Genomic DNA, 12270 nt, shown 5'->3' with positions numbered 1-12270 from the left:
GTTACTTTAACAGAGAATCAATACAGCAAGCCTAAAAGAGCCTAGATAGATATTGTGCATGCGTTAGGTGTTTGTTAATATTTTCAGGCAGTTATGGGAGTTACGGTGCTCACATTTTCAGCGTAAGGCTTGCTGTGCCTGCCTATGTGTGGGAAGGTGAAAATGGAGTCAAATTTCTCCATTTTCGCCGTGTAAGTTCTTGCACTGAATATGTGATTCCGATTTGCAACGCGGTTCTATATTAGCTTATGGGATAAAAAATTGCGGGCGACAGGTGAAATGTACGTGCCGCATTTATATGCGGTGCCGTTTATGTGATACCAAAACCGCATAAAAACCGGCGTCTTGTGTCTTCTCAAACCTGAAGAGATTTTTAGTGATGAATTATTTTCGCATAGCAATAAAGGTTACAATTGAAACGCGACCTTCAGAGAATTTGGCTTTAACTTTAAAATGATCATTATTAAACCCAAATGCTTACAAATATTTTGGGTTCAAGAGATCTGCCACCCACAAACAAAGCTTGCTGTGAATCTCGTGTGAAATAAAATTGTTCTTGAGTATCTGAAAGAAAATGCAACAGAAGGAAATTTGGTTATGTCCAAGCAACTCAAATTTAGTATTTATTTTAGTCATATACAACTATTTTCTCTTACTTTATAGTGCCCAAACATATTACTAAAGTGTCAGGCTTATTTTGTATATAGTGCATCTACATTTCAAGCAGCAGAAGACTGAATAATACGTAAAACACGTGTCACATTTACATGTAATACCTGACTATCTTTCGTCGCAGACACTCAAGGCCATTTGATGTTTCAGATACATGAAAATAACACTGGCAAACACGTTTAAGTGTCTTTCCATTTTTAAGGGTAATTTTGTAGCTATTGCAGCAGAAAAAAAAGATTCCAGATGGAAAACCAATTTATCAGTGTTTGTGCAGCCACAAGAAAAGTTGTTTGCAGAAGATAAGAAACAAATGAAAAAAAACTAAAGGTAGGGATTATAATACCATCTCCGGAGATTAGGTTTCACGGGAATGTTGTGTCAATAATTGTATTAAAAATAATAGATCCTGTTCACACACAAATACAGTACATATGTGATTAGATTTTGTAGACAACTGTAATTCTTTTTGTGTCGTTTGGTAACATATCATCTGTAGAAGCAGGAAAGTGGGACAAAACAGACGCTTCTTTTAAAAGCTATGAAGATATCAGGAGAAAACAGTAGGAATATATAATAACACTCCAAGTTATTTAATGAAGCAGATGTTATGAGTTGTATTTGCAGCACTGTATTTTATAACTTAATATTATGGTACATCCAAGTGTATAACAAACACTAGGATTTACCATCACTAAAAATAAACATTAGTTTCTCTCATCGTTTTGTAAAAAACGATGTTAAACTCACCCTACCTGTCCACGGCACAGTGGTTTCTCCAATGAGGTGACATTTTCACCTCTAGACCAATAGACATGCAAGGATGTCAGTGTTGACATGCACTACTATTGGTCTAGAGGTGGAAACATCGACTCATTAAAGAAAGCACAGTGCCTTGGGCAGGCCGGAGACGATGAGTTAGCTATAGACAATCGACTAGATTACGAGTTGTGCATTAGGCTGAAAAAGCAGCGTTAACAGGTCCTAACGCTGCTTTTTCCCTACCGCTGCTATTACGAGTCTTGCAGGTTTAGGGGCACCGCACACTTCTTTGGCCCTACCGCAAATTGACTTATGTAAAGTTGGTAAAGTCATTTTTCTATGGAACTTCCATAGTGCTGATATTACGAGTCTGTCCTGGGAGGCCAAAAAGTGAGCGGTACACCCTACCCATCAAGAGTCCTAACCCATTTAAAAGTCAGTAGTTGGGGGGCGGAGCTAGCTGGGAAAGAGAATGGACGCAACACTGTAGAGCTCCTAAATTTAACACAATATAAGAGCCAGAATATAGCTATTAAAGAAGCAGATGGGTTATAAAAACCATCAGCAGATCCAAGACGAGCTAGAACTTGCTTTATTACAACTTTCCCAGCATCTTGCTAATGCCAGATCAATTCCTGAAAGGAAAGCAGTTTAAAGATGCTGAATAACGAATCCTATGGCTCTAACCTGATCTCCATCTACCTCAAGGGTTCTATTAGCCGCTAAATAACTGCTTATAAATCTAAAAGAAGAAGCATCATATGGGCTGGAGCCGTGAAAACATAGGAGCCTTAATTGGGAGCAGTAACAATAAACGGCATCGCAAGCCCCAAGGAGGACAGAGGCCTACCCTAACGTGCTTGATTGCATTGAGGGACAACACATAGATGGCGCTTATTGTTTTGCTGCTAAAAGACCTGTCTGCCCGTTTAGACCAGCATCATGCGGACTGCATGGATGCGCTGCACGTCAGAGCCAACACAGCAGTGGAAACTCTCTCTACAATGACTTCACTCGATCCCAACTCTATTGCCTTTGCTGTCCGGAGAGGTGAAGCGGGGCCCCAGTATTGTCCCCCAGCGACAGGCATTTTGTACTCTCGGAGCGCACAACGGAGGGAGTCTGAACCCGACGACGCTCACACAGTGGAGATGGCAGTAGCCATCAAGAGTTCCCCCCGTCAGTTTATTGAAGTCATCAGTGCATACTGAAGCGGCTCAAGTGTTGGGAGATACAATGCCAACAAAACATTTATACAGTTCACTAAGCCTGGTTACTCTGTCATATGGCAGTCGCCTCTCTTTATCACAGATCGAGGGAGATCTCAGTCGTCCCGGATGGATCTGGTCATCTGCAGCCCTTCCTTTTTCTACATGGGCCATGAAGGAAGCTTGCCTCAAGCTCTCCCTGTGGTTATTCCCATCTATAATTAGAACTGGTGTGGGGTAACTAGACTCTACCATTAAAGTAATGTCTGCTCTATTCTAGGATATTGTCTTCTTGATAATGGCTCTCTTGGATGATGATCTTAAGATCGGATATAATGAGACTACCCTCCTTCAGTACATTGTAGAATTTGTCTTATCTTTTTCTATCTGCCGCAGTTTTTCCTGATTGACGGCCTTGCTAAAGGTTTATGTGCAGTGCCCAAATTTGTCATACTGTGTGTTGTTAAATATTACTTCTATGACCCACGGCAATGCATCTTAAGTATTTTAGTTTATAGAATGGTTTGCTAATACATGCCTCATGCTTCTATATGTTAAATGAGATTTCGTCATGTGACTCATAGCTCAAGCTGTTTATTTTTATATTCACTCCTGTTTGCATGACCTCTTAAGAATGTCTACAGGGGACATATTTAAAAGTATGCATAAGAGTACTCTTACCTTGCTGAATCCCTAGTCACATATTATTTAGCTATAATTACTTCTATTATTGAGCAGTTCTAACGGTTTTAAAAGGTTTATAGGTTACTTCATACTAGCATGTTCTGGTTACAGCGCAGGATGATATTATGTAAAGCATACGCTGATCCCATGCAGGTTTATTGTTTACTATTTAGGTTTACCTACTGCCCATGAATCTGCCATATCTTTATATATCCATAATTCCCCTATACCCTGAGCTCTACAGCCATATTACAGGATACCTAACAATATTAATGGGTGTAATGTGCTATAGAGGGAGGTGGGGAGAGAATCCTAACAGCCGTTTATTTTTGAAGCCTGCACAATGCACCGCACCTATATCTAGCATTTAGCTATCCAAATAGATCAGCTAAGGCAAAGGATAATTATGATTTACACCTATACTTGTTAATTCTTCTGGCAGTGTATCATCATGACGTAGGTATGTTAATAGAGTGATCAGCTTATCTGGTGTTTCCCACTTATTATTGTCTCATTGGTGTCTATTTTTACCTATATGCACTGTGCATGTGATAAGGTCAATATGTGAGGGCTCCTAGGTTATTTCACTCACCACCCCCTCTCAGGGTCCTAACTAGAGCGAGTCTCGCTCACCCCCATTATTCATATGATATTAGTAACACGCTAGCACTGCAAATATTTCATAGGCTACTATACTCCTCGACTGCTATGATATTATTCACACATTGGTTATCTATATCTAGAATGGCATTGTGGCATCCTTATATGTTATTTTCCTTATTCTTATATTTATCACTAGGGATTGCCTCTTCATTAATATAACACAGCCATCTTTGGGTATAGGGCCCGTACCTGGAGGGTAACATCAATTTTGTAAATATCCCATGCATATGGTGCGTCTATGCTATAATATTATATGTATACATACTATGGGTACGACTGTTGATACATAGCCTCTAACTTAGGTCTGAGTTGGTCACCGTTAAGCAGCTTGTAGCAACTCCTGGGTTGTGTTTCCTAGCTTAAAGGGTTCTGTTCTAGTTTTCGCATCTCCCCTCCCCTTATATCAACTTTTAGAGGCGTTGATCTGATGTTAAATACTATATTCCAAGGTGTCAAGCCTACTTTGTCATCTTACCTATATATTTACTCTGGAGAGGGGGTGACTCTATATTAGATCACTTCTATTCACTCAATCTGGTGAATTTTCTCGGCGGTGTTTATCCGCTATTTTGCACCTACGCACAGAGGAATCTCAGAATATGTTGCCTCACATAAGAAAATGAAAATATTATTGCTACCAACGGACCATTACAAAATATCACTCTTGTAGACAGCAAATTATATTCCAGAGGTTCTAGTATTAATTTATCTTATATTTTAAAAAGAGGTATCAAACTATCATTTTAGCATCTTTAGAGTTGCACGGTTATTAGAGTCAAAGCTGTTTATTATATTCTGTGAGATGTATATTTGCTATATCCAGCTTTGTCAAATAAGTGTTTCCCCTCATGTCTATTCTCTGTAATCGCAATGTGTCTGATGCTGTCTGAACATTTATATTTGGTATTCTATAAGTTTGTCAACACAAAGCGTATGTTACTTGCTGAAATACCTCAATAAAAAACTTTGATTAAAAAAAAAAAAAAACTCACTAGTTAAGAGCTTTATGGTACAATGCCGTATTAACCCCTAAACCTAAGTCTAACCCTAACCCTAACACCCCCTAACTTAAATAAAATTACCATAAATCTAAATAAAAAATAATATTATGACTTAAATAATTCCTATTTAAAACTAAATACTTACCTATAAAATAAACCCTAAGCTAGCTACAATATAACTAATAGTTACATTGTATCTAGCTTAGGTTTTTTTTTTTATTTTACAGGCAAGTTTAACTAGGTAGAATAGTTATTAAATAGTTATTAACTATTTAATAACTACCTAGCTAAAATAAATAGAAAAGTACCTGTAAAATAAAACCTAACCAAAGTTACAATGACACCTAACCTAACCCTACAATTAAATAAATAAAATAAATTAAAAACAATTAAATAAATTAAATTAGCTAAAGTACAAAAAACCCCCCACTAAATTACAGAAAATAATAAACAAATTACAAGATATTTAAACTAATTACACCTAATCTAATAGCCCTATCAAAAGAAAAAAAGCCCCCCCAAAATAAAAAAAACCCTAGCCTAAACTAAACTATCAATAGCCCTTAAAAGGTCATTTTGCGGGGCATTGCCCCAAAGTCAATCAGCTCTTTTACCTGTAAGAGAAAATACAAACAACCCCCCCAACAGTAAAAACCCACCATCTACACAATCAACCCCCCAAATAAAATATTATCTAAAAAACCTAAGCTCCCCATTGCCCTGAAAAGGGCTTTTGGATGGGCATTGCCCTTAAAAGGGCAGTTAGCTCTTTTGCGGCCCAAACCCTAATCTAAAAAATAAAACCCACCCAATACACCCTTAAAAAAACCTAACACTAACCCCCTGAAGATCAACTTACTTTTCTGAAGACCGAACATCCATCCTCAAGGAAGCGGCAGAAGTCTTCATCCAACCAGGCCAAAGTCCTCAACGAAGCCAGGAGAAGTCTTCATTCAAGCCGGGCGAAGTGGTCCTCCAGACGGGCAGAAGTCTTCATCCAGACGGCATCTTCTATCTTCATCCCTCCAACGCGGAGTGGTTCCATCTTCAATACATCCGATGCTGAGTATCCTCTTCAAACAAAGTCCTGAGCATCCTCTTCAAACGAAGTCTTCTTACTGAATGACGGTTCCTTTAAGTGACGTCATCCAAGATGGCGTCCCTTAGATTCCGATTGGCTGATAGAATTCTATCAGCCAATCGGAATTAAGGTAGAAAAAATCCTATTGACTGATGCAATCAGCCAATAGGATTGAAGTTCAATCCTATTGGCTGCTCCAATCAGCCAATAGAATGCAAGCTCAACCCTATTGGCTGATTGGATCAGCCAATAGGATGGAACTTCAATCCCATTGGCTGATTGCATCAGCCAATAGGATTTTTCCTACCTTAATTCCGATTGGCTGATAGAATTCTATCAGCCAATCGGAATCTAAGGGATGCCATCTTGGATGACGTCACTTAAAGGAACCAACATTCAGTAAGAAGACTTCGTTTGAAGAGGATGCTCCGCGTCGGATGTCTTGAAGATGGACCCGCTCCGCATCGGATGGATGAAGATAGAAGATACCGTCTGGATGAAGACTTCTGCCCGTCTGGAGGACCACTTCGCCCGGCTTGGATGAAGACTTCTCCCGGCTTCGTGGAGGACTTCGGCCAGGTTGGATGAAGACTTCTGCCGCTTCCTTGAGGATGGATGTCCGGTCTTCAGAACTGTAAGTCGATCTTCAGGGGGTTAGTGTTAGTTTTTTTTTTGTTTTTTTTAACGAAATAATTTTTATTTATTAACAAAATCCATGACATATCATATTACAGTCAGAACAAACGATGTCTTTTCTTACATATGTTGCAATACAGACACAGAACCATTTCTTTCATATAGGTCCATTATGTCATATATAACATTCCAGAACAATAGTATCATATCCGTCATGGCTGAGGAAAATCCTCAGAAGATATTGATCTAGGAAAAAAAAGGATCAAACAATTTCCTATTCTTTTATTATTTTATAGAGAAAGTAGAGAAAAAGCAGAAGAAAAAGAAAAGAGAAAAATAAAACTCAGATAGAGTAGAAAGTAAGAAATGAGAGATTAAAAGTAGGTGTCACTCGTGGGCCCCATTATCCCGCACCCCTTCTTCAACATTCTCCATCACTCTTTGTTGGATACTTCTTCTATTTTTCATTCTTTGTTTGTCTGACCAAACAATCCAGTCCTCCCAAACCTGGAGGAACTCTGTTCTAGTGCTAAGCAAGGTAGAGGAGATATCCACCATTTGGTAATAATATTTGATTTTGTTTAATATTATATTGTAGGTAGGAACCGATTACTTCCAGAATCTGGCAATCGTGGTCTTAACAGCAGTGCAAATTATTCCCACAAACTTTAGTCTAGCTTTAAAAAGGCCCTCAATTGGGAAGTTCAAGAGAGCCTGTTCTTTATCTAGGGTAATTTGTCTATCAAAAATCTCAGCGAGAAGGGTACTAGTCTGTGACCAAATCCTCTGAACTTCTGTACAAGACCACCACATATGTGTGTAGGAGCCTAATTCTTTACATCCTCTATGACAGTTCTTAGACATTTTATCTCCCCATTGGGCCCTGCTTGGATGTAGGTACCATCTATATGCTACTTTGGCACTGACAGAACATGCCTGTCCCTTCTTTAAAATATCAGACCATTCTAACAGTTCCTTTATAAATTGTCCTTCCTCCTCCCATTTTTCTATAAAGTATAACTTACCCCCTGAGCCACTCGCATTTAAAAAGTTATATAGAATAGTGATAGCTCCCTTAGCTCTAGTTGCTGAGGTGCTTAATCTCTCAAAAGGAGTGTGTTCTGAGTGACTAGGTGGTCTTCCTATCTCCTTTAGCCTCGACTTCAGCTGTAAGTAATGGAACCAGGAGTCCAGTGGAACCGGCTGGATAGAATTATATTGCTCAAAGGATATGATGTTTGAATTTACCCAAACATCAGTGATTCGATATAACCCTTTGTTAGCCCAGATGCTGCCTATTACCCTTGGAATCTTAACATTAGGTAATATTAGTGGTGTTGCTACCGAGCTAATCATATGTACTTTAACCTTCAGCCGTATAGCGTCCCATATCTTGACAGTGTGCGCTATTGTTATGTAGTGAGCCCATTTCAATGGTGTATCTCGCTTGGGTGTCCATAAAATCTGATATATTGGGGATAAATGTAACATATCACTTTCTAGTTGTACCCACTGAATTTCTTCCCCCCCCAATATTCCAGAGGGAAGTTTGCACTAATCTAGCTGCCCAAAAATAATTTTGGAGATCTGGTACTCCTAGTCCCCCTCGTTCCTTAGTCTGTAAAAGTGTTTTCCTGTTAATTCTAGCCTTTTTGTGAACCCAGATGAATTGTAGTATTAATGGGTAGTGCCCTAAATAGGTACAGTAGTTTAGGTAGAATTATCATTTTAGTGATAACTATTCTTCCATAAAAGGAAACTTTATAAGATGACCATTTTTTCATTTCACATTTAAGATGGATAAACATTTTTTTATAATTTAGTTTGTATGGATTATCTAGGTTATTTGGTATAGCAGTTCCTAGGTAGGTAGCAGCAGAGGATGCCCATTTAAAGTCAAAATTTATCTCAAGCAATTTTTTTGTTGGTTCTGGGAGATGAACCTCTAAGGCTTTCCACTTGTCATTGTTTATCTTATAGCCGGATAGTTCTCCAAAGACTGACACGAGTTTATAAAGTGGGGGAAGAGACAACATAGACTTTGTAATACTCAATATAATGCCATCTGCAAATAATGCTAGTTTATGGGCTGTGTTTCCAATTTGAAGTCCTGAAATATCTTTTCTAATTCTAATAGTTGCCGCTAAAGGCTCTATACAAAGGGCAAAAAGTAGTGGGGAAAGGGGGCAGCCTTGTCTAGTTCCATTTTGAATCCTGATCGTTTTGGACTGATACCCGGAGAGTCTAATAAATGCCGATGGGGTGGTATATAGGGCTTGGATAGCCTTTAAAAAATTCCCACTTATCCCAAATTGTTGTAAGGTTAAAAACATGTAGTCCCAGAAGACCCTATCGAATGCCTTCTCTGCATCCAACGAAAGGAACAGAGAAGGCGCTCTTTCTTTATTTGCATAGTCCAATAAGTCAATAATTTTTCTAACGTTATCCGGGGCCTCTCTCCCCCTTATAAAGCCTACTTGGTCAGGCCTAATCAGGCTAGTCAACAGAGGATTTAGCCTATTAGCCAGTATCTTAGTAAACAGTTTAAGGTCTAAGTTTATTAACGATATGGGCCGATAGTTCTTGCAATGGAATTTATCTTTACCCTGCTTGGGCACTACACATATTCTTGCCGACAAAAGGTCAGTTGGGATAAAACCCCCTTGCATAATATAATTAAAGGACTCTACTAAATGTGGGATTAACTCTAGAGAGAACCTTTTGTTGAATCCTCCCGAGTACCCATCTGGTCCCGGCGCTTTGTTACTTTTAACTTGTTTAATTGCGATCATAACCTCCCGCGGCGAAATTGGTGCATCCAATTGACTTGCATGCTCTTCATTGAGCTGCGGTAGATTGCTTTCCATCAGGAAAGTTTTAATGCGTGCTATCCTATTTTTAGCCTTATTAGTTCTAAGATTATATAGTGACTGATAAAAATCCGCAAAAGCATTAGCTATTTGTAAAGGGGCGTTAAGAATTTTTCCATCTTGCGATTGTAGTTGGGGAACCGAAGAGGATCTAGTAATGTTTCAATTTTTTCTTGCCAGCATGTAGTCTGGCTTGTTGGCATATATGAAGTATTGTGGTTCCACAATTCTTAAAGAGGAAAGTGCTTCCTCATTTAGTATATTGTCTATTTCTGCTTTTTTTGCTGTTATTGCTCTAGAGCATGTTTCTGTTCTGTTATTAATATGGAGATTTTGTAACCTCTCAAGTTCTAATTTTTTTTGTAGGAGGACATCCCTTTTCTGATTGGCTATTTGAGCCTTTTTTTTTTTAATAAGTATACCTCTAAGGTAAGATTTGAATGCCCCCCATGCAAACAGTGGGTTATCCGTGGAACCTTTGTTTATTTGCCAATAATCCTTTATAGATTTAGTTAATTCTTGGCAAATAACTTCATCCTTTAGCAAGTGCATATCTAGTGACCAATTTCTCTGTCTTGAAGGATCAAAAAAACCCCGCAAGGAAATCTCCACAATGGAGTGGTCAGACCAGGAGGTTTGTGATATGTTTGTATCCACTAATAATGGACATAAAATTTGACTAATAAAGATATAGTCAATCCTAGAATAGGACTGATGTACAGCTGAGTAATAAGTGAAACCTTTCGCTTTTCGGTTGCATATGCGCCACACATCTATTAAATTGTGATCTAGTATTAAATCACTTAAGATCTTGGAAGAAGTTTTGTTCGGCACTGGATACCTATCCAACTGATCATTAATTGTAAGATTGAAGTCTCCCCCCAAAACTATCTTATATTTCTTCCAAGAAGTCAAGATTTTACTAATTTTGGCCATGAACCCACCTTGATTTTCGTTAGGAGCATATATATTTCCTAGAACTATCGGGCTACCCTGGATTTTACCCTTTAAAATAAGAAATCTCCCTTCCGGTCTCTAATCACCTCTTCTTCTTGAAAAGTAATGGAGGATTGCATTAAGATGGAAACCCCTCTTTTTCTTTGGGCCCCCACTGCATGGTATTGTATTGGGAAGGCTGCATCCCAATATTTTGGAGTAGTAGTGGTGGTAAAATGTGTTTCCTGAAGCATTATAACCTGCACTTTTAGTGATTTGTACTCTGTTATAGCTTTATTTCTTTTAACATGTGAGTGTAAACCCCTCACATTGTGAGATATTATTTTAAAGGACATTAGTTATTTTATGTGTATGCTTATGTAACAGTGTGTACCTGGGTATAACAAAATGCTGAGGCTTACTATGTTCCTATGAGGTTGACGATGGGTAGGGGTCTTTGCATTTGTAGTTGGAATCCCAGGACGGGGTGACCCACGAGCGACCATGGAAGATGAGAACCAGAGAAAGAGAAGTAAAGAATTAGAGATAAAAATACAGCAAAAAAACAATTGTATCTGTAAGCGATACATAACCAACATTAATTTAGAACAGTTCCCTCCTCTCAGAGGCGCAAATTTTAATAAAATACATTCAAACAAACAAACAGAGGAGCAAGTAAATTTCGTTTGACAGGAGCCAATGACCCAAATGTGTTTCAGTTTAGAATAGTAATAAAAAAAAAAAAAAGGGAAGGATACTAATATCCCATAATGGGCCTAACTCCAGGATTTATCTAAACTCAATAATGAACCAAACTAGGTATTAATTGCTCATAACTTAAAGGAAGACATAACAGCAGGACAAACCTATTAAACACTATTATTGTAGCTAGCTCATTGGACTTCAAACCATTTAGTGGGTCATTGGGTCATTGTGCAACTTTTAACAATATTAAGGACAGTAATAAGTTTCATTTTCCCTACAGCGTTTATATCTTATGGTATTGACCTGCTAAATCTCTCATCTCTATTCCCCCTACAGTATTTTCCTCACACTCAGAGAATGAATATTAAATCTATGCAGGGTTTATGCAGTATCTAATCTAATCTGTCCTAAACTAGAGTTCAGATGCAAAAATGTAGGCATTAAGCATTAACATCATAAGGGAGGGCATAACAGCATAACAAACAAATTAAGCACTCTCACTCCAAGTAGATAGCCTCTAATCTTAAACTGTCATAAGTTAGAGTTCAAATGCAAAAATCTAGGTATTAAATGTTCACATCGTAACGGAGGACATGACAACTCAACAAACAGATTACACACTATTACTTTAAATAGCTCTGTGGACTCCCACTTGGCCCTTAGGCTATTGGACCCTTCAATATACTATACCAATAATGTAAACCATAAACAGTTAGAGTTCAGATACCATAACAAGGTTCCATCTACTACCTGACGGACCCAGTGAAGATGGATCAAATACAATAATGTCCAATGAAATGTTGCCATTTCCTTTAACCAGGATCTTCAGTACTAGAAAGCTGTGGACGTTTCCGTGGAGTTTATGATCTTGTGTCTTTGTCCCAGATCCACTGAGTTTGTTTCTTAGATGCTCTTTGGGGTAATGGCAAGGCTGCTTCTTCAATTTGTAGACTCATACGTTTCACCATCTCTATACCTTCTTCCAGGTTAGAACAAGAATAAGTGGTGTTATGATGTATGCAAATGAGTCTGAAAGGAAATGTCCATCTGTATTT

The sequence above is a fragment of the Bombina bombina genome, chromosome 4 (assembly GCF_027579735.1).
Source record: "Bombina bombina isolate aBomBom1 chromosome 4, aBomBom1.pri, whole genome shotgun sequence".
Lineage (NCBI taxonomy): Eukaryota > Metazoa > Chordata > Amphibia > Anura > Bombinatoridae > Bombina > Bombina bombina.
The sequence above is the reverse complement of the archived record's forward strand: the minus strand, read 5'-3'. Positions refer to the sequence as shown.